Source organism: Salmo trutta, chromosome 7 (assembly GCF_901001165.1).
Source record: "Salmo trutta chromosome 7, fSalTru1.1, whole genome shotgun sequence".
Taxonomy (NCBI): domain Eukaryota; kingdom Metazoa; phylum Chordata; class Actinopteri; order Salmoniformes; family Salmonidae; genus Salmo; species Salmo trutta.
Window position 1 is genome coordinate 41,286,641 of NC_042963.1, and position 18,392 is coordinate 41,305,032.

Below are 18,392 nucleotides of genomic sequence, written 5' to 3' on the forward strand. Positions count from 1 at the left end.
TGGAATACTCCTGATACTCAACTAGTCTAAAGAAGGTCAGTTTTATTGCTTCTTTAACCAGGACAACAGTTTTCAGCTGTGCTAACATATTTGCAAAAGGGTTTTCTAATGATCAATTAGCCTTTTAAAATGGTAAACTTGGATTAGCTAACACAATGTGCTATTGAAACACAGGAGTGATGGTTGCTGATAATGGGCCTCTGTACGCCTATGTAGATATTCCATTAAAATCTGCCGTTTCCAGCTACAATAGTCATTTCCAACATTAACAATGTTTACACTGTATTTCTGATCAATTTGAGGTGATTTTAATGGACAAAAAATGTGCTTTTCTTTCAAAAACAAGGACATATCTAAGTGACCCCAAACTTTTGAATGGTAGTGTACATACATACATACATACATACATACATACATACATACATACATACATACATACATACATACATACATACATACACACATACATACATACACACATACATACACACATACACACATACATACATAGTCACTCACACACACTATCACTCTCTGCCACACACACACACACTTTGACACACACGCACATCTCCTGCAAACCACAAAGCCCAGAGGGGGATGTTTGTATGCATTAAAAGGGACAGTGAGGGAGAGAGAGTGATGCCCATATCCTTGACCCTTCATTCCCAAACCCCCCATCCTGCTGATTTCTCTGCTATGGATCTGACACCTCAGGGCCTGAGGCTTCTCACCGCATCACTCACATGACTGGCAAAGTAGCCCTGCCCGCCGCCGAGCCTGCCAGTTCAGCTACCCTACGCTTTGATCTACAGATGTAGGATCTTAATTTGATCACTCTTTTGTTGCTGAGAATGTTTCTGTAAAGCAGGAAATGCAAACTTGTAGTGTATTTGAGTTTTAAATAGGCTAGTAAAGTTTGTAATTTCCACTTTTAAAATTTCAGACTTGATTTGCCCTAACAAAAAATGTATCAACCCCTACAAAAATGTATAATAACCCCTACAAAAATGTATATTACTTATAATTCACATAATAATTCACATTTCCTGTTGCTGCAGGATTATTTTCCTGTTGTAGAAAACTGGCTCAAATTAAGATCCTACATCGGTAGCCAAACACAAGTTAGCCGGTCTTTCCGAGCACTGGTTAGCGGCAAATTTTAGGCCTCCTTTTTAGCGACGCTTGACTTTGAAGTGGGGAGCCACCGGGAAGGGGTCTGAGTGGCTATCAGAGAGGACCTTACTCCTTGGAAGGCCCGGGGAATAAGAGCACAACTGACCGGGGAGTGTTTGCTGTAAAATGAAAAAGATTATACCATGCTATTTCTTAAAGACACATTGAGAATGTTTACATGAACAGTAATAATTCAATATTAAACTGCTTATGGTTGTAGGCAGATTTTGCAATAGTCCTGTAAACACCTAACTTTGCTTATCTTAAATGGAATGAGGTCAAAATCAAAGAAAGCATACGCTGATTAAAACTGGTTTTCTGACTGATTGCATCACTGCCTGGTACGGCAACTGGTCGGCCTCCAACCGCAAGGCACTACAGAGGGTAGTCATCCAGGACCTCTACACCAGGCGGTGTCAGAGGAAGGCCCTAAAAACTGTCAAAGACCCCAGCCACCCAGTCATAGACTGTTCTCTCTGCTACCGCATGGCAAGCGGTACCAGAGCGCCAAGTCTAGGACCAAAAAGCTTCTCAACAACTTTTACCCCCAGGCCATAAGACTCCTGAACAGGTAATCAAATGGCTATCCGGACTATTTGTATTGTGTCCCGCCACCCCCTACCAGCCAATCCCCTCTTTTACGCTGCTGCTACTCTCTGTTTATCATATATGCATAGCCACTTTAACCATACCTACATGTACATATCACCTCAATTAGCCCGACTAACCAGTGCCCCCACACATTGACTCTGTACTGGTACCACCTGTATACAGCCTCGCTACTGTTATTTTCACTGTCATTTTACTTTTTTTTTTCTTTACTTATCTATTATTTACCTAATACCTATTTTTTACTTAAAAATTGCACTTTTGGTTAAGGGCTTGTAAGTAAGCATTTCACTCTAAGGTCTACACCTGTTGTATTCGGCGCACATGAAAAATAAACTTTGATTTGATACTTCTTTTCTGCATTTACCAGTGTCATCAGGTAGCCTGATTTCAGATGTGTCCACGTAAACAGGATTATTAGGGAAATCATTCTTCTTGCAAAGCATGTAAACGTTTTAATCTAACCATTATATTAATCTGATTGTGCACAATAATCACATTATTGTGTGCATGTAACCATACTCACTGCAGAGCAAGCAGTAGGGCTGTCAAAGGTGCAACAGTGCACTGTGATATCAGAGCAGAAGGGGTTGAGCTAGAGGAGCTAACGCTGATTACAGTGCAACTGAATCGAAGTTCATTGAGCAAACACATCGATGGTGACTGAGACGCGGCTAGGGCACTGGTATTATATCTCTGGTAGGTGTAATTACAGTGTCTTGTTCCCTTTGATAATGTCTCTGGGACATGTGGGACGCTGCCAACAGCCAGTGAAATAGCAGGGCGGCAAATTCAAAACAACAAAAATCTCATAATTCAAATTTCTCAAACATACAACTATTCATATCCCATTTTAAAGATAATCTTCTCGTTAATCCAACCACATTGTCCGATTTCAAAAAGGCTTTATGGCAAAAGCATAACATTAGATTATGTTAGGACAGCACCTAAAGAAGAAAAACCACATAGCCATTTTCCAAGCAAGGAGAGGCGTCACAAAAACTAGAAATACAGCTAAAATGAATCACTAACCTTTGATAATCTTCATCAGATGGCACTCCCAGGACTCAATGTTACACAATACCTTTATGTTTTGTTCGATAAAGTTCATATTTATATCCATAAACCCCATTTAACATTGGCGCGTGATGTTCAGAAATGTTTTGACTCCCAAAACTTCCGGTGAATGAGCACATCAATTTACAAAAATACTCATCATAAACGTTGATAAAATTTACAACAGTTATTGAATGAATTATAGATACACTTCTCCTTAATGCAACCGCTGTGTCAGATTTCAAATTAGCTTTACAGCGAAAGCACATTGTTCAATATTCTGAGTACAAAGCTCAGCCATCAAAGCAAGCTATACAGTTACCCGCCAAGTTCTGGAGTCAACTAAACTCAGAAATAGTATTATAAATCTTCACTTACCTTTGCTGATCTTCGACGGAATGCACTCCCAGGACTCCCACAAGAAATGTTAGTTTTGTTCGATAAACTCCATATCTATGTCCAAATATCTCCGTTTTGTTCACGCGTTCAGATCACTAATCCAAAGGCATAATGCGCGAGCGCAAAACCCGAGATGAAAAGTCAAATAGTTCCATTACCGTTCGTAGAAACATGTCAAACGATGTTTACAATCAATCCTTAGGGTCTTTTTAACATAAATCTTCAATAATATTCCAACCGGACAATAGCGTATTCATTACAGAGGAAAAAGAAGGAGCGGCGCGCCTGTGTGAGTGCAAAGTAAACAACTCACTGGTCCCAGGCTTGAGACAGCTCTTATTAGCTCTGCCCAGTAACAGTAGAAGCATGAAACAAGGTTCTAAAGACTGTTGTCATCTAGTGGAAGCCTTAGGAAGTGCAAAATGACCCCACAGACACTGTAGTTTGGAAAGGCAATCAGTTGAAATAACTACAAACCACTTCCTGGTTGGATTTTTTCTCAGGATTTTGCCTGCCATATGAGTTCTGTTATACTCACAGACATCATTCAAACAGTTTTAGAAACTTCCGAGTGTTTTCTATCCAAATCTACTAATAATATGCATATCCAACCTTCTGGGCCCGAGTAGCAGGCAGTTTAATTTGGGCACGTCATTCATCTGAATTTCCGAATACTGCCCCGTCACTAAAAAGTTAAACAGGTCCTGAAACAGATGGGAGCCGTGTGTGTGTGTGTGTTTGTGTGTGTGTGTTTCTTACCTTTGCTCTGGGGGTGAAGATGAAGAGGGAGACAGTGTCTGTTCCGCAGTCACAGGTCAGTCTCAGAGTAGGAAAGCCCTGAAGCCTGCCAAAAACACAAACTCAGCACTCTACGCTCTCTCTCTTTCTCACCACAGTCCATGAATAATAAACGTCATATTTATAGAGGGCCAGGCCTGTAAAACACAATAAAACCCAGAGTATAAAATGGCCACATGGATAGATCTATTCCACAGGCCAGGAGGGACCATTAAAATGTAAAGAGCATCAACACCACATTTTGAGAGACTAGAGCAAGCAGTAAGCTGTTTTTCACCGAGCAGAGTGGTCAGTTCTTCACTCAGCTCCAACAAAACTCCAGGCGCTACGTGTGACCTTGAGCACTGCGGCAGAATACTGTTAGGGGGAAACAAGAAAGGACAATATGCTGGGAGTGGATGACAAGATACACACTGTAGCTACTGGGTCTGATTCTGAGTCAGTGAGTCAGTCAGTCTCTCTCTCTCTCTCACTTGGCAGGCATGCTAAAATACACAGACTATCAATAGCCAGCACTTGCTCTGCAGAACGAATGATAGCAGTCCATGAACAGGTGTGTGCAGCAGGCGTCTAGTCTACAGGCTGATCTACAGCCCCAATCATATAAATCAAATCAAATCAACATGGCCTGGGTTGCCTTTCCCTATAAGATGATATCCCAGCCAATACCTTACATTTCCATGTAATGATGAGCAATGGCATCTCTAGTTTCCTTTTATCATTTGGAGGGCTGTTCTACAGTAGCGGCAGAAGGGAAACAGCCTTGGCGGTGCCAACAAACAATTCCAATATAGCCGTCGGGGAATTTGTATTTGTTAGGGATCCCCATTAGATGCTGCCAAGGCAGAAGCTACTCTTCCTGCGGTCCAAACACTTTAAGGCATTTACATCACAAATAAAACAAACTATAAAACAGTACATCATATAACATTACTACACCACTACATATCTACAATATAAAATGTATAATACCACCATACAACAATATTGTGCAGAGCTGTTGTGAAGGAAGTTGTCAAGGAAGTGAGTTTGTGTTTATAAAGAAAGTACCGCCCCCACCTACCGTCAACCAATCATGTCAATTTCATCATAGCGCTTGCTGGTTTTTGCTACTGCATTTGAAGAAACTTTCAAAGTAAATTTTCTGGATTGACTGACCTTCATGTCTTAAAGTAATGATGGACTGTCGTTTCTCTTTTCTTATTTGAGCTGTTTTTGCCATAATATGGACTTGGTCTTTTACTAAATAGGGCTATCTTCTGTATACCACCACTACCTTGTCACAACACAACTGATTGGGTCAAACACATTAATAAGAAAATAAATTCCCCAAATTAACAAGGCTATACCTGCTAATTGAAATGCATTCCAGGTGACTACCTGATGAAGCTGGTTGAGAGAATGCCAAGAGTGTCCAAAGCTGTCGTCAATGTAAAGGGTGGCTACTTTGAAGAATCTCAAATATAAGATACAGTTGAAGTCAGAAGTTTACATACATCTTAGCCAAATACATTTAAACTCCGTTTTTCACAATTCCTGACATTTAATCCAAGTAAAAATTCCCTGTCTTTATTTTAACAATGTGAAATGTTAGAATAATAGTAGAAAGAATGATTTATTTCAGCTTTTATTTCTTTCATCACATTCCCAGTGGGTCAGAAGTTTACATACACTCTATTAGTATTTGGTAGCATTGTCTTTAAATTGTTTAACTTGGGTCAAACGTTTTGGGTAGCCTTCCACAAGCTTCCCATAATAAGTTGGGTGAATTTTGTCCCATTCCTCCTGACAGAGCTGGTGTAACTGAGTCAGGTTTGTATTCCTCCTTGCTCGCACACAATTTTTCAGTTCAGCCCACAAATCTTCTATAGGATTGAGGTCAGGGCTTTGTGATGGCCACTCCAATACCTTGACTTTGTTTTCCTTAAGCTATTTTGCCACAACTTTGGAAGTATGCTTGGGGTCATTGTCCATTTGGAAGACCCATTTGCGACCAAGCTTAACTTCCTGACTGACGCCTTGAGATGTTGCTTCAATATATCCATGTAATTGTCCGTCCTCATGATGCCATCTATTGTGTGAAGTGCACCAGTCCCTCCTGCAGCAAAGCACCCCCACAACATGATGCTGCCACCCACATGCTTCACGGTTGGGATGGTGTTCTTTGGCTTGCAAGCCTCCCCCTTTTTCCTCCAAACATAAAGATGGTCATTATGGCCAAACAATTCTATTTTTGTTTAATCAGACCAGAGGACATTTCTCCAAAAAGTACGATCTTTGTCCCCATGTCCAGTTGCAAACCGTAGCTTTTTTATGGCGGATTATGAGCAGTGGCTTCTTCCTTGCTGAGCTGCCTTTCAGGTTATGTCGATATAGGACTTGTTTTACTGTGGATATAGATACTTTTGTGCCTGTTTCCTCCAGCATCTTCACAAGGTCCTTTGCTGTTGTTCTGGGATTGATTTGCACTTTTCACACCAAAGTACGTTCATCTCTAGGAGACAGAACGCGTCTCCTTCCTGAGCGGTATGACGGCTGTGTGGTCCCATGGTGTTTATACTTGCGTACTATTGTTGTACAGATGAACGTGGTACCTTCAGGCTTTTGGAAATTGCTCCCAAGGATGAACCAGATTTGAGGAGGTCTACAATTTCTTTTCTGAGGTATTGGCCGATTTCTTTTGATTTTCCCATGATGTCAAGCAAAGAGGCACTGAGTTTGAAGGTAAGCCTTGTAATACATCCACAGGTACACCTCCAATTGACTCAAATGATGTCAATTAGCCAATCAGAAGCTTCTAAAGACATGACGACATTTTCTGGATTTTCCCACGCTGTTTAAAGGCACAGTCAACTTAGTGTATGTAAACTTCTGACCCACTGGAACTGTGTTACAGTGAATTATAACTGAAATAATCTGTCTGTAAACAATTGTTGGAATTGTTGGAATTTGGTTACTACATGATTTCATATGTGTTATTTCATACTTCTGATGCAGTCACTATTATTCTAAAATGTAGAAAATAGTAAAATTAAAGAAAAACCCTGGAATGAGTAAGTGTGTACACTTTTGACTGGTACTGTACAGTATATATTTGCTACTGCTCAACAATAAAAGATCTCAGTCAACCAACAGCCTATCGACCAAACAAACGACCAGTCGACTAATTTAGGGTCAGCCCTAGAGAGCAAGAGAGTCTGCATAACAAAACAGTTATGTCTGTCCCATTAGTGACCCAAATGAATGTTGGCTTCAATGACAGTACCTAATAAGACTTATGTAATTGCTCGCAATTATTTGAGCAGCCCATTTCCTCCTCAGAGAGTGTGGACAGCCACTGGACCTCCAGCTATAAACACAAGCCAAGGAAAATGATGGCCATCAGCACATGTTTAAGAAACTGCTAGAGCAACATTCCCCACTGGGCCGGAGTATTATAGTGTGCTCCCCTGTGTGTGTGACTAGAGGAGATGGATGACGTGGGGATGGGATGGTCAGCCTTCTGAGGAGATCTGCTGAGGAGATGTTACTATATAAACCGTCTCAATCAGTATGTGCTATAAACAGGCCTGCTGTAATTTGGCCCTGGTCGTGATCGCTCACCCTCAGTATTATTTTAACTGTCTGTGGACCTCTGTCTGTGTGTGTGTGTGTGTGTGTGTGTGTGTGTGTGTGTGTGTGTGAGTGTGTGTGTGTGTGTGTGTGTGTATGAATGTGTGAGGTTTTTCCAAGCAAGCCGATGATAACTGGGCATCTTGAGAGACGTACTACACATGCTCCATTACACTGGGTGAACTATGGGAAATAGAACTTCCTCCTCCTGCTGCAGCTGCTGCTGCCTTAACTGAAACCAGGCCTGTGTGATGTGTGTCAGTGTGTGTCAGCCCCACTCCACCAAGCTTCAAGGCCAGCCGTGAGATAAAAGTCTGAGGTAACCTTTGAGAAGCAGCCAGACCAAAACACACGGCGTGTCTCCCTCTGTTCATAGAAGCAGCCAGACCAAAACACACTGCGTGTCTCCCTCTGTTCATAGAAGCAGCCAGACCAAAACACACTGCGTGTCTCCCTCTGTTCATAGAAGCAGCCAGATCAAAACACACTGCGTGTCTCCCTCTGTTCATAGAAGCAGCCAGACCAAAACACACTGCGTGTCTCCCTCTGTTCATAGAAGCAGCCAGACCAAAACACACTGCGTGTCTCCCTCTGTTCATAGAAGCAGCCAGACCAAAACACACTGCGTGTCTCCCTCTGTTCATAGAAGCAGCCAGACCAAAACACACTGTGTGTCTACCTCTACCTGTTCAAGAGAGAGTGAGAAAAATCAAGTATTCACACAAAAGGGCCAGAGCCAGGAGTGGGAAATGCTCTTGAGCAGCGGTCTGCCGTAGAAGGGCTGTGATCTTGCTAGCAGTGGAGAGCCGTGGAGACTCACTGGAGACTGGAGGGAGAGTAGCCGTGTTCTAATAAGAAAGCTGGAAGGAGGTGTTGATAGGCCCATGGCGTGCTGTTGGCTGTATTGGTGTATCATTAGCCCAGGGGAGAGAGGGGAGGCAGGCAGCTGCCCCTGTCACAGAGCCCCTCTAGCTGTGAGGGTGGCAGAGGGACGTCACTGTGGCACAGGAGGGCACAGGGCAGTCAGCTGGACCTCTAACTAAGGCCTGGGACAAACACACACACACACACACACACACACACACACACACACACACACATGTGCACTCACACACACACGTACACACACGTGCACACACACGCACAGGCCCAAACTCCTTTCCAGTCCCATACCCGGCCTGCCAGGGGACAGTGAAATTGAAAAGGGATATGGAACGAAGTACATCTGGATGAGATGAGGGGATGATTTCTTAATTTCAACGTGCTGAGATGCTATTGATCACTCTCAGAATAAGCCCTCTGGTTAGAACAAAATGTCTCCATGCCCTGCAGGGCTGGATGTGTATGAAATATATCCGGACTCCAATGGCTGTCTGGACTGCTTGGCAAGGTGGTGGATTACTAGAGGGCTTTCACCACAGTGGGTTAATACAGTGTGAAGACAGGACTCTAGGTTCTTGCTCTCATCCTTATGTAGGGAGCCTTGGGTTCAACAGCTGTCCTTCCTCATCTCTCTTTTCCAATACAGCCTTATACATTTCGCTGTTCTCATCTACAGGGCCCAGTGGTGTCCTCTCTCCAGGGTCTCTAAGTTTTCTGAGGCCAGGGCTCCTCTGCTGTTCTCCCTGCTTAATCCTGCTCCGAGTACAGCAGGGTAACTTCAGTCCACAAATCCCCAACAGCTGCATTGGTGCTGTGGCCCCTCCAGCCATCCAGCCCCTCCCACTCTGACCACATCCCCGCCTCTCCTCACTCAGAGGCCTAGTGGAGGACGGGGTTACACCACAGGGCATGACGCCACCGCCCAGGAATGCAATGAGGAAGGAGCCGTGGCTGATCCCATATCACGGTACATCGTGAGGGCTGAGGGAGAGAGAGGCAATGGGAAGGATGGATCCCATGATCCATGAGCCACTATCAGTAAAACCAATGTACTCCCTTGTTAATGGAGCTCCATGCCAATAAGACTCCATGACTTGTCACACCCTGATCTGTTTCACCTGTCCTCGTTATTGACTCCACCCCCTCCAGGTGTTGCTTGTTTTCCCCAGTGTATTTATCCCTGTGTTTCCTGTCTCTCTGTGCCAGTTTGTCTTGTATGTTTCCAAGTCAACCAGCGGTTTTCCCGTACTCCTGCTTTTTGCATTTCTCCTTTTTCTAGTCCTCCCAGTTTTGACCCTTGCCTGTTTCTGGACTTCGTACCCGCCTGCCTGACCATTCTGCCTGCCTTGACCATGAGATTGTCTGCCACTCTGTACCTCCTGGACTCTGATCTGGTTTTGACCTTTTTGCCTGTCCACGACCATTCTCTTGCCTACCACTTTGAATTCATAAACATTGAAAGACTCCAACCTCTGCCTCCTGTGTCTGCATCTGGGTCTCGCCTTGTGCCTTGATATGACTTGTGTCAGGTACTTATCAGAGTAGAATGGACGCATAATCGAAGACTGGGGGGGGGGGTTGAATCTGCTCTGATTACAGTGTAATGTGTGGTGAAATCGCAGAGTGCTACCTCATATCTGTCAGAAGGCCAGGCACTGTAGCTTTGCTGATTTATGTAAAACACATCTGGAGGTCTCTGCTCAATGGAGCATTAGAAGCTGGAACAGAAATCAATGAGTAGCCTTAACTATGCTGTTACATTCTACATGGGAGGCAATGGCAATCATAGACGGAGTGCACTACAACATTGTTCACATTTCCAATAAATGTGCTGATCAATATTCAGAAATAACTTTGGTTATAACTCCAGAACTTTCATCACGCACACCTGTCCCCTATTCCCACTGATTAGTATTTGTATATATGTGCCCTTTCCATGGTCTTGTCGATTATTGTTACAATGTCCGTTAGTGCGTGTGAGTACCTGTGCTGTGTGTTTTGGGCTTTCATTCCCTTGTGGATTGCGCAGATGATTAAGGGTCTCATCCCGTGTGTTAATCATTGTGCGCGTGTGTTATTTATTCCAGGTACTCCTCGCTCTTTTGTTTGGGTTTCAACCCTGTGTTTTTGTTACGTGTTTGTTTGGTCTTCGTCCCCGTGCCCTTACACGGCATGCCGTAATTTGGGCATAATAAAAAAAACTATTACGCATTCCTGCGTCTGTCTCCCGATCCTTCATGCCAACGTGACAACACGCTTACTCATAAAAACATAACGAGATGCAGCCATTTGATGTTAGTGAGAAGAGCAAAAATCTGTGTTTTGGGGGGAAATCTAAAACAATTAGAAATAGGAATATATTTCCTATTTATTTTATTTTCCTAACCATTGGAGAATAAATTCCACACCTTTTCTGGCTGTGATGGGTTCATAATTCCTGAAGTAGCCATACAACAAATTGTATTGCGGAGGTATGGAAGTATTTTGGTTGATTGTGTTTTATGGATTTATTGAATTATCATGTGACTTGTTTGTTCTCAGTTAACCATTTTGAATGAGACCCTGGTCTCAATTGGGCTCCCCTGAATAAATAAAAGTAAAAAAATTATAACAAAAATACAATGTGCATCTCTCATTTAATTGGGCCTATAGTAGCCTAGTAAATAGAAAGGCTATGTATTTCAAGTTTTGCTGTATGCAATCCCATAGGCAGCGCAGTTCATAGGTGAACATCAAGAAAGTTGATATTTTACTTTGAAGTAGCCTATTTAAATTCAGCAAAAAAAGAAACTTCCTCTCACTCGCAATTGCGTTTATTTTAAGCAAACTTAACATGTGTAAATATTTGTATGAACATAACAAGATTCCACAACTGAGACATAAACTGAACAAGTTCCACAGACATGTGACTAACAGAAATGGAATAATGTGTCCCTGAACAAAGGGGGGTCAAAAGTAACAGTCAGCATATGGTGTGGCCACCAGCTGCATTAAGTACTGCAGTGCATCTCCTCCTCATGGACTGCACCAGATTTGCCAGTACTTTCTGTGAGATGTTACCCCACCCCTCCACCAAGGCACCTGCATGTTCCCGGACATTTCTGGGGGGAATGGCCCTAGCTCTAACCCTCCGATCCAACAGGTCCCAGACGTGCTCAATGGGATTGAGATCCGGGCTCTTCGCTGGTCATGGCAGAACACTGACATTCCTGTCTTGCAGGAAATCAAACACAGAACGAACAGTATGGCTGGTGGCATTGTCATGCTGGAGGGTCATGTCAGGATGAGCCTGCAGGAAGGGTACCACATAAGGGAGGAGGATGTCTTCCCTGTAACACACAGCGTTGAGATTGCCTGCAATGACAACAAGCTCAGTCCGATGATGCTGTGACACACCGCCCCAGACCATGATGGACCCTTCCACCTCCAAATCGATCCCGCTCCAGAATACAGGCCTCGGTGTAACGCTCATTCCTTCGATGATAAACGCAAATCTGACCATTACCCCTGGTAACCAAACCGCGACTCATCAGTGAAGAGCACTTTTTGCCAGTCCTGTCTGGTCCAGCGATGGTGGGTTTGTGCCCATAGGCACAACAGGCCTACAAATCCTCAGTCCAGCCTCTCTCAGCCCATTGCGGACAGTCTGAGCACTGATGGAGGGATTGTGCGTTCCTGGTGTAACTCGGGCAGTTGTTGTTGTCATCCTGTACCTGTCCCGAAGGTGTGATGTTCGGATGTACCGATCCTGTGCAGGTGTTGTTACACATGGTCTGCCACTGTGAGGACAATCAGCTGTCCGTCCTGTCTCCCTGTAGCACTGTCTTAGGCGTCTCACAGTACGGACATTGCAATGTATTGCCCTGGCCACATCTGCAGTCCTCATGCCTCCTTGCAGCATGTCTAAGGCACGTTCACGCAGATTAGCAGGGACCCTGGGCATCTTTCTTTTGGTGTTTTTCAGAGTCAGTAGAAAGGCCTCTTTGGTGTCCTAAGTTTTCATAACTGTGACCTTAATTGCCTACCGTTGGTAAGCTGTTAGTGTCTTAACAAACGTTCCACAGGTACATGTTCATTAATTGTTTATGGTTCAATGAACAAGCATGGGAAACAGTGTTTAAACCCTTTACAATGAAGATCTGTGAAGTTATTTGGATTTTTACAAATTATCTTTGAAAGACATGGTCCTGAAAAAGGGACGTTTCTTTTTTTGCTGAGTTTGTGCTACCACTGTATAAAGCCTACTGTAATTTCTATTTGATTTGAGTAGCTTAGACAATGATTCAATCCATCATATTTAGGTTGGGTGAAAAGTCGATGCAAAACATTGTTGAATTCAATCGTTCTGCTCACAGGTCCACAACAATGTGACATTGTTTTCTCTTTCAGAAACTGTCACAGTCCTTTGCCAATAAGCATACATTACTGCAAAAGATGAAAACATTCTACCAACCCAGTAAATAGAACTGTAGCTTATGTAAAATATTGAAATGTATGGACAGGCTATTGCTGTGCGATAGGAGCGTGACATCATCAGAGCCTATACCAAGGCAGGACATAGAAACACAATCTATTGATGAACTAAATATTGAACAACAATTAATATTTTGCATAGAAGTGAGGGCTGTAGCATTTAGACTACTTTTAAATTGTTTCAAATATACAATCAATCTTACAGAATGTGCTGACAGGCACTCGCTGTAGGCAGCATGCATATTTAGTTGAAAAAGTCACTGTAAAATATCACAACATTTTGCCCACACCTCAACTGAAATGTAATCACACTTACCATTGCTCTTCCTTTAAGAAACGGCAGTTGTCTAATTCAAATATTTCCAAATTATACAGCAAATAAAGGGCGTTATTGGCACCATAAAGAGGGAATGGAGGGCATTTTACAGAATGCACGCAGTTTTAGGACAGTTATTTATAACGGGAAACGTTAAATGTATGGCGTGAGACAAGTTTATAAATCTCAATATTTGTACAACATTTTTCAGAAATGCCACACAGATATTTAGTGTGAAATTTACACAACGTTTATAAATGAGGCCCCTGGTCAGTGCATTCATGTGTAGGTTCATGTGTTGTACTATGAGTTGTACAGGCCATCACAGGAGGTTGGTGGCACCTTAATTGGGGACAATGGGCTCGTGGTAATGACTGGAGCGGAATCAGTCGAATGTTATAAAATACATCAAACACATGATTTCCAGATGATGGATGCCATTCCATCTGCGCCATTCCGGCCATTATCATGAGCCACTGGTCAGCCTCCACTGGTCAGTCCATGCAGTATATCAGTGAACTAGCCTATAACTCAGAGCTCAAGAGTTGTACAGAGAGCTTCTCTCCAGCCCTGGTCTGTCTCATCCCCCACCTTGCCGTCTCACCATGGCATCAGCTGGAGAAGTACTAGAATAAGGAGGACATTATTTATCTCTTCAAAGCCTTGCCATGAACTGGAATGGGCTTTGTAAATCACCACTCTATGCAATTTTACTACTGTAGCTCAGGGGCTCAAAGTAAAGCAAATGTTGCAAATGTCTCCTGAATAGGCCAACTGAGCACTCACCGAGCCACATGAACTACGACCCTGGCTATCAATGTCATGAAAATGAAGCCCGCACATCGATGAGGCAGAAAGCCGTGTGGTGTTATAATTCTAAACAGTCAGATAGATAGCAACAGTGACAAGAATCTGCCATGTGGGGAATCATAGGTGGCTCATTTCAGCTCATTGTATCTTGTCATGTCTAGGGTTGCAAAGCTACCGGTAATTTACCAGTCACCGGAATCTTTAGTAATTTGGGAAATTAACAGAAAATATATTTTTTTATATCTGTGTCTATATTGTCCATTCGTTTCTAGTAGAGGAAGGCTATTTTCTCTTGAACCATATGGTCTAATTAATGAAAAAAGCATCTAATCAACAATTATATTATTTTCAATTAACTCTGCAACTCTTCCAACTATTGACTTTTTTTACAACTGTCACCAGTTTGTAAAATATTAGCCAAAAACATATCTGCAACGCTGACCGTCGACACTGGGGCCTCTCAGGGGTGCGTGCTTAGTCCCCTCCTGTACTCCCTGTTCACCCACGACTCCAACTCCATCATTAAGTTGCTGACGACATGAAGATGGTAGGCCTGATCACCGACGACAATGAGACAGCCTATAGGGAGGAGGTCAGTGACCTGGCAGTATGGTGCCAGGACAACATCCTCTCCCTCAATGTGAGCAAAAAAAGGAGCTGATTGTGGACAACAGGAAACGGAGGGCCGAGCACGCCGGTATCGACATTGATGTATCTGTAGTGGAGCGTGTCGAGAGCTTCAAGTTCCTTAGTATCCACATCACTAAGGAATTAAAATGGTCCACACCAACACAGTCGTGAAGAAGGCACGACAATGCCTCTTCCCCCTCAGGAGGCTAAAATATTTGGCATGGGCTCTCAGATCACGGCAAACGGTACTGATGCACCAAGTCTAGAACCAACAGGATCCTGAAAAACGTCTACCCCCAAGCCATTAGACTGCTAAATAGTTAACCAAATAGCTACCCAGACTATCTGCATTGACCCTTTTTGCACTAACTATTTTGACTCATCACATATGCTGCTGCTACTGTTTATTGTTTATCCTGTTGCCTAATCACTTTACCTCTACCTACAGGGCATTCGAAAAGCATTCAGACCTCTTGACTTTTTCCACATTTTGTTACATTACAGCCTTTTCCCCTAATCAATCTACACACAATACCCCATAGTGACAAAGAAATGTAAAAAAAATGTTTGAAAATGTATTCAAAATAAATAGCAACGTATTCAGACCCTTTACGCAGTATTTTGTTGAAGCACCTTTGGCAGTGATTACAGCCTTGAGTCTTCTTGGGTATGACACTACAAGCTGGCACACCTGTATTTATTATCCCATTCTTCTCTGTAGATCATTTCAAAGTCTGTCAGGTTGGATGGGGAGCGTCGCTACATAGCTATTTCAAATCAAATCTTTATTTTATTTGTCACATAAGCCGAATACAACAGGTACAGTGAAATGCTTACTTACAAGCCAGGATAACAATGCAGTTAAGAAAAATAAGTGTTAAAGTATTTACTCAAATAAACTGAAGTAAAAAATGAATTAAAAAAATAGAAATATAAATAATTAAAGAGCAACAATAAAATAACAGTAGTGAAGGCTCTATAAAGGGGGTACCGGCACAGAGTCAATGTGAGGGGGCACAAGTTAGTCGAGGTAAATGAGATCACATGTACATGTAGGAAGATGTAAAGTGACTACTGTGTGCATGGATAATAAACAGAGAGTAGCAGCAGCGAAAAATGGGGAGGGGGGGTGCAAATAGACCGAGTAGTCATTTGATTAGCTGTTCAGGAGTCTTATGGCTTGGGGGTAGAAGCTGTTAAGAAACCTTTTGGACCTAGACCTGGCGCTCCGGTACCGCTTGCCATGTGGTAGCAGAGATAACAGTCTATGACTAGGGTGGCTGGAGTCTTTAGCCATTTTTAGGGTCTTCCTCTGACACCGCCTGGTACAGAGGTCCTGGATGGCAGAAAACTTGGCCCCAGTGATGTACTGGACCGTACGCACTACCCTAATATCTCGGTTGGAAGCCGAGATGTTGTCATACCAGGTGGTGATGCAACCAGCCAGGATGCTCTCGATGGTGCAGCTGTAGAACTTTTTGAGTATCTGAGGACACATGCTAAATCTTTTCAGTCTCCTGAAGAGGAATAGGCGTTATTGTGCCCTCTTCATGCTTATCTTGGTATGTTTGGTCCATGATAATTTGTTGGTGATGTGGACACCAAGGAACTTGAATCTCTCAACCTGCTCCACTACAATGAGGATGGGGGCGTCCTCGGTCCTCCTTTTCCTGTTGTCAAAAATCATCTCCTTTGTCTTGATCACGTTAAGGGAGAGGTTGTTATCCTGGCACCTCGTCCCTATAGGCTGTCTCATCGTTGTCGGTGATCAGGCCTACTACCACTGTTGTGTCGTCGGCAAACTTAATGATGGTGTTGGAGTCGTGCCAGGCCATCATGGGTGAACAGGGAGTACTGGAGGGGACTGAGCATGCACTCGTGAGGGGCCCCCGTGTTGATGATCTGTGTGGTAGATGTGTTGCTACCTACCCTTACCACATGGGGGCGGCCGGTCAGGAAGTCCAGGATCAAGTTGCAGAGGGAGGTGTTTAGTCCCAGGGTCCTTAGCTTATTGATGAGCTTTGAGGACACTATGGTGTTGAACGCTGAGCTGAAGTCAATGTATAGCATTCTCACATAGGTGTTCGTTTTGTCCAGGTGTGAAAGGGCAGTGTGTAGTGCAATAGAGATAACATCATCTGTGGATCTGTTGGGGCGGTATGCAAATTGGAGTGGGTCAAGGGTTTCTGTGATAATGATGTTGATGTGAGCCATTCAAAGCACTTCATGGCTACAGACGTGAGTGCTACGGGTCAGTAGTCATTTAGGCAGGTTACCTTGGTGTTCTTGGGCACAGGGACTATGGTGGTCTGCTTGAAACATGTTGTTACTACAGTGTCTTGCAAAAGTATTCATCCACCGTGGTGTTATTCCTATTTTGTTGCATTACAACCTGTAATTTAAATGTATTTTTATTTGGATTGGACATACACAAAATATTCATGGACATACACAAAATATTCCAAATTGGTGAAGTGAAATGAAAAAAATAACATGTTTAAAAACATTCACAAAAAATAAAAAACTGAAAAGTGGTTTGTGCATCTGTATGCACCCCCTTTGCTATGAAGCACCTAAATAAGATTTGGTGCAACCAATTACCTTCAGAAGTCACATAATTTGTTAAGAAAAAAGTCCACCTGTGTGCAATCTAAGTGTCACATAATCTATCACATGACCTCAGTATACAGTTGAAGTCGGAACTTTACATACACTGAGGTTGGAGTCATTAAAACTCGTATTTCAACCACTCCACAAATTTCTTGTTAACAAACTATAGTTTTGGCAAGTCGGTTAGGACATCTACTTTGTGCATGACATAACTATTTTCCCCAACAATTGTTTACAGAAAAGATTAATTCACCGTATCAGAATTCCATTGGGTCAGAGGTTTACATACACTAAGTTGACTGTGCCTTTAAACAGCTTGGAAAATTCCAGAAAATGATGTCAAGGCTTTAGAAGTTTCTGATAGGCAAATTGACATCATTTGAGTAATTGGAGGTGTACCTGTGGATGTATTTCAAGGCCTACCTTCAAACTCAGTGCCTCTTTGCTTAAAATCATGGGAAAATCAAAAGAAATCGGCCAAGACTTTAGAAAAAAATTTGTAGACCTCAAGTCTGGTACATCCTCGGGATTAATTTCCAAATGCCTGAAGGTACCACGTTCATCTGTACAAACAATAGTACGCAGGTATAAACACCATGGGACCACGCAGCCATCATACCGCTCAGGAAGGAGACGTGTTCTGTCTCCTAGAGATGAACGTACTTTGGTGCGAAAAGTGCAAATCAATCCCAGAACAACAGCAAATGACCTTGTGAATACGCTGGAGGAAACAGGTACAAAAGTATCTATATCCACAGTAAAACGAGTCCCATATCAATATAACTTGAAAGGCCGCTCAGCAAGGAAGAAGCCACTGCTCCAAAACCACCATAAAAAAAGCCAGACTACGGTTTGCAACTGCACATGGGGACAAAGATCGTACTTTTTGGAGAAATGTCCTCTGGTCTGATGAAACAAAAATAGAACAATTTGGCCATAATGACCATCATTATGTTTGGAGGAAAAAGGGGGAGGCTTGCAAGCCGAAGAACACCATCACAACTGTGAAGCACGGGGGTGG

General features: G+C 43.0%; 1 protein-coding gene across 3 annotated transcripts in view; it reads right to left on the minus strand.

The window, feature by feature from the left end:
• The window catches only part of LOC115197410 (tetraspanin-9), a 319,821-nt gene that overhangs the window by 228,869 nt on the left and 72,560 nt on the right, over positions 1-18,392 (minus strand). The window contains exons 3-4 of one of the 3 annotated variants that reach the window (XM_029758907.1): positions 4,316-4,395; positions 4,000-4,084 (exon numbers count right to left, since the gene is read on the minus strand). The exons of 1 other annotated variant lie outside the window; for it this stretch is intronic. The gene's annotated coding sequence lies outside the window, so the exon portion shown is untranslated. The remainder of the gene's footprint in view (positions 1-3,999; positions 4,085-4,315; positions 4,396-18,392) is intronic. One more of the 3 variants, XM_029758905.1, reaches the window with a different exon arrangement.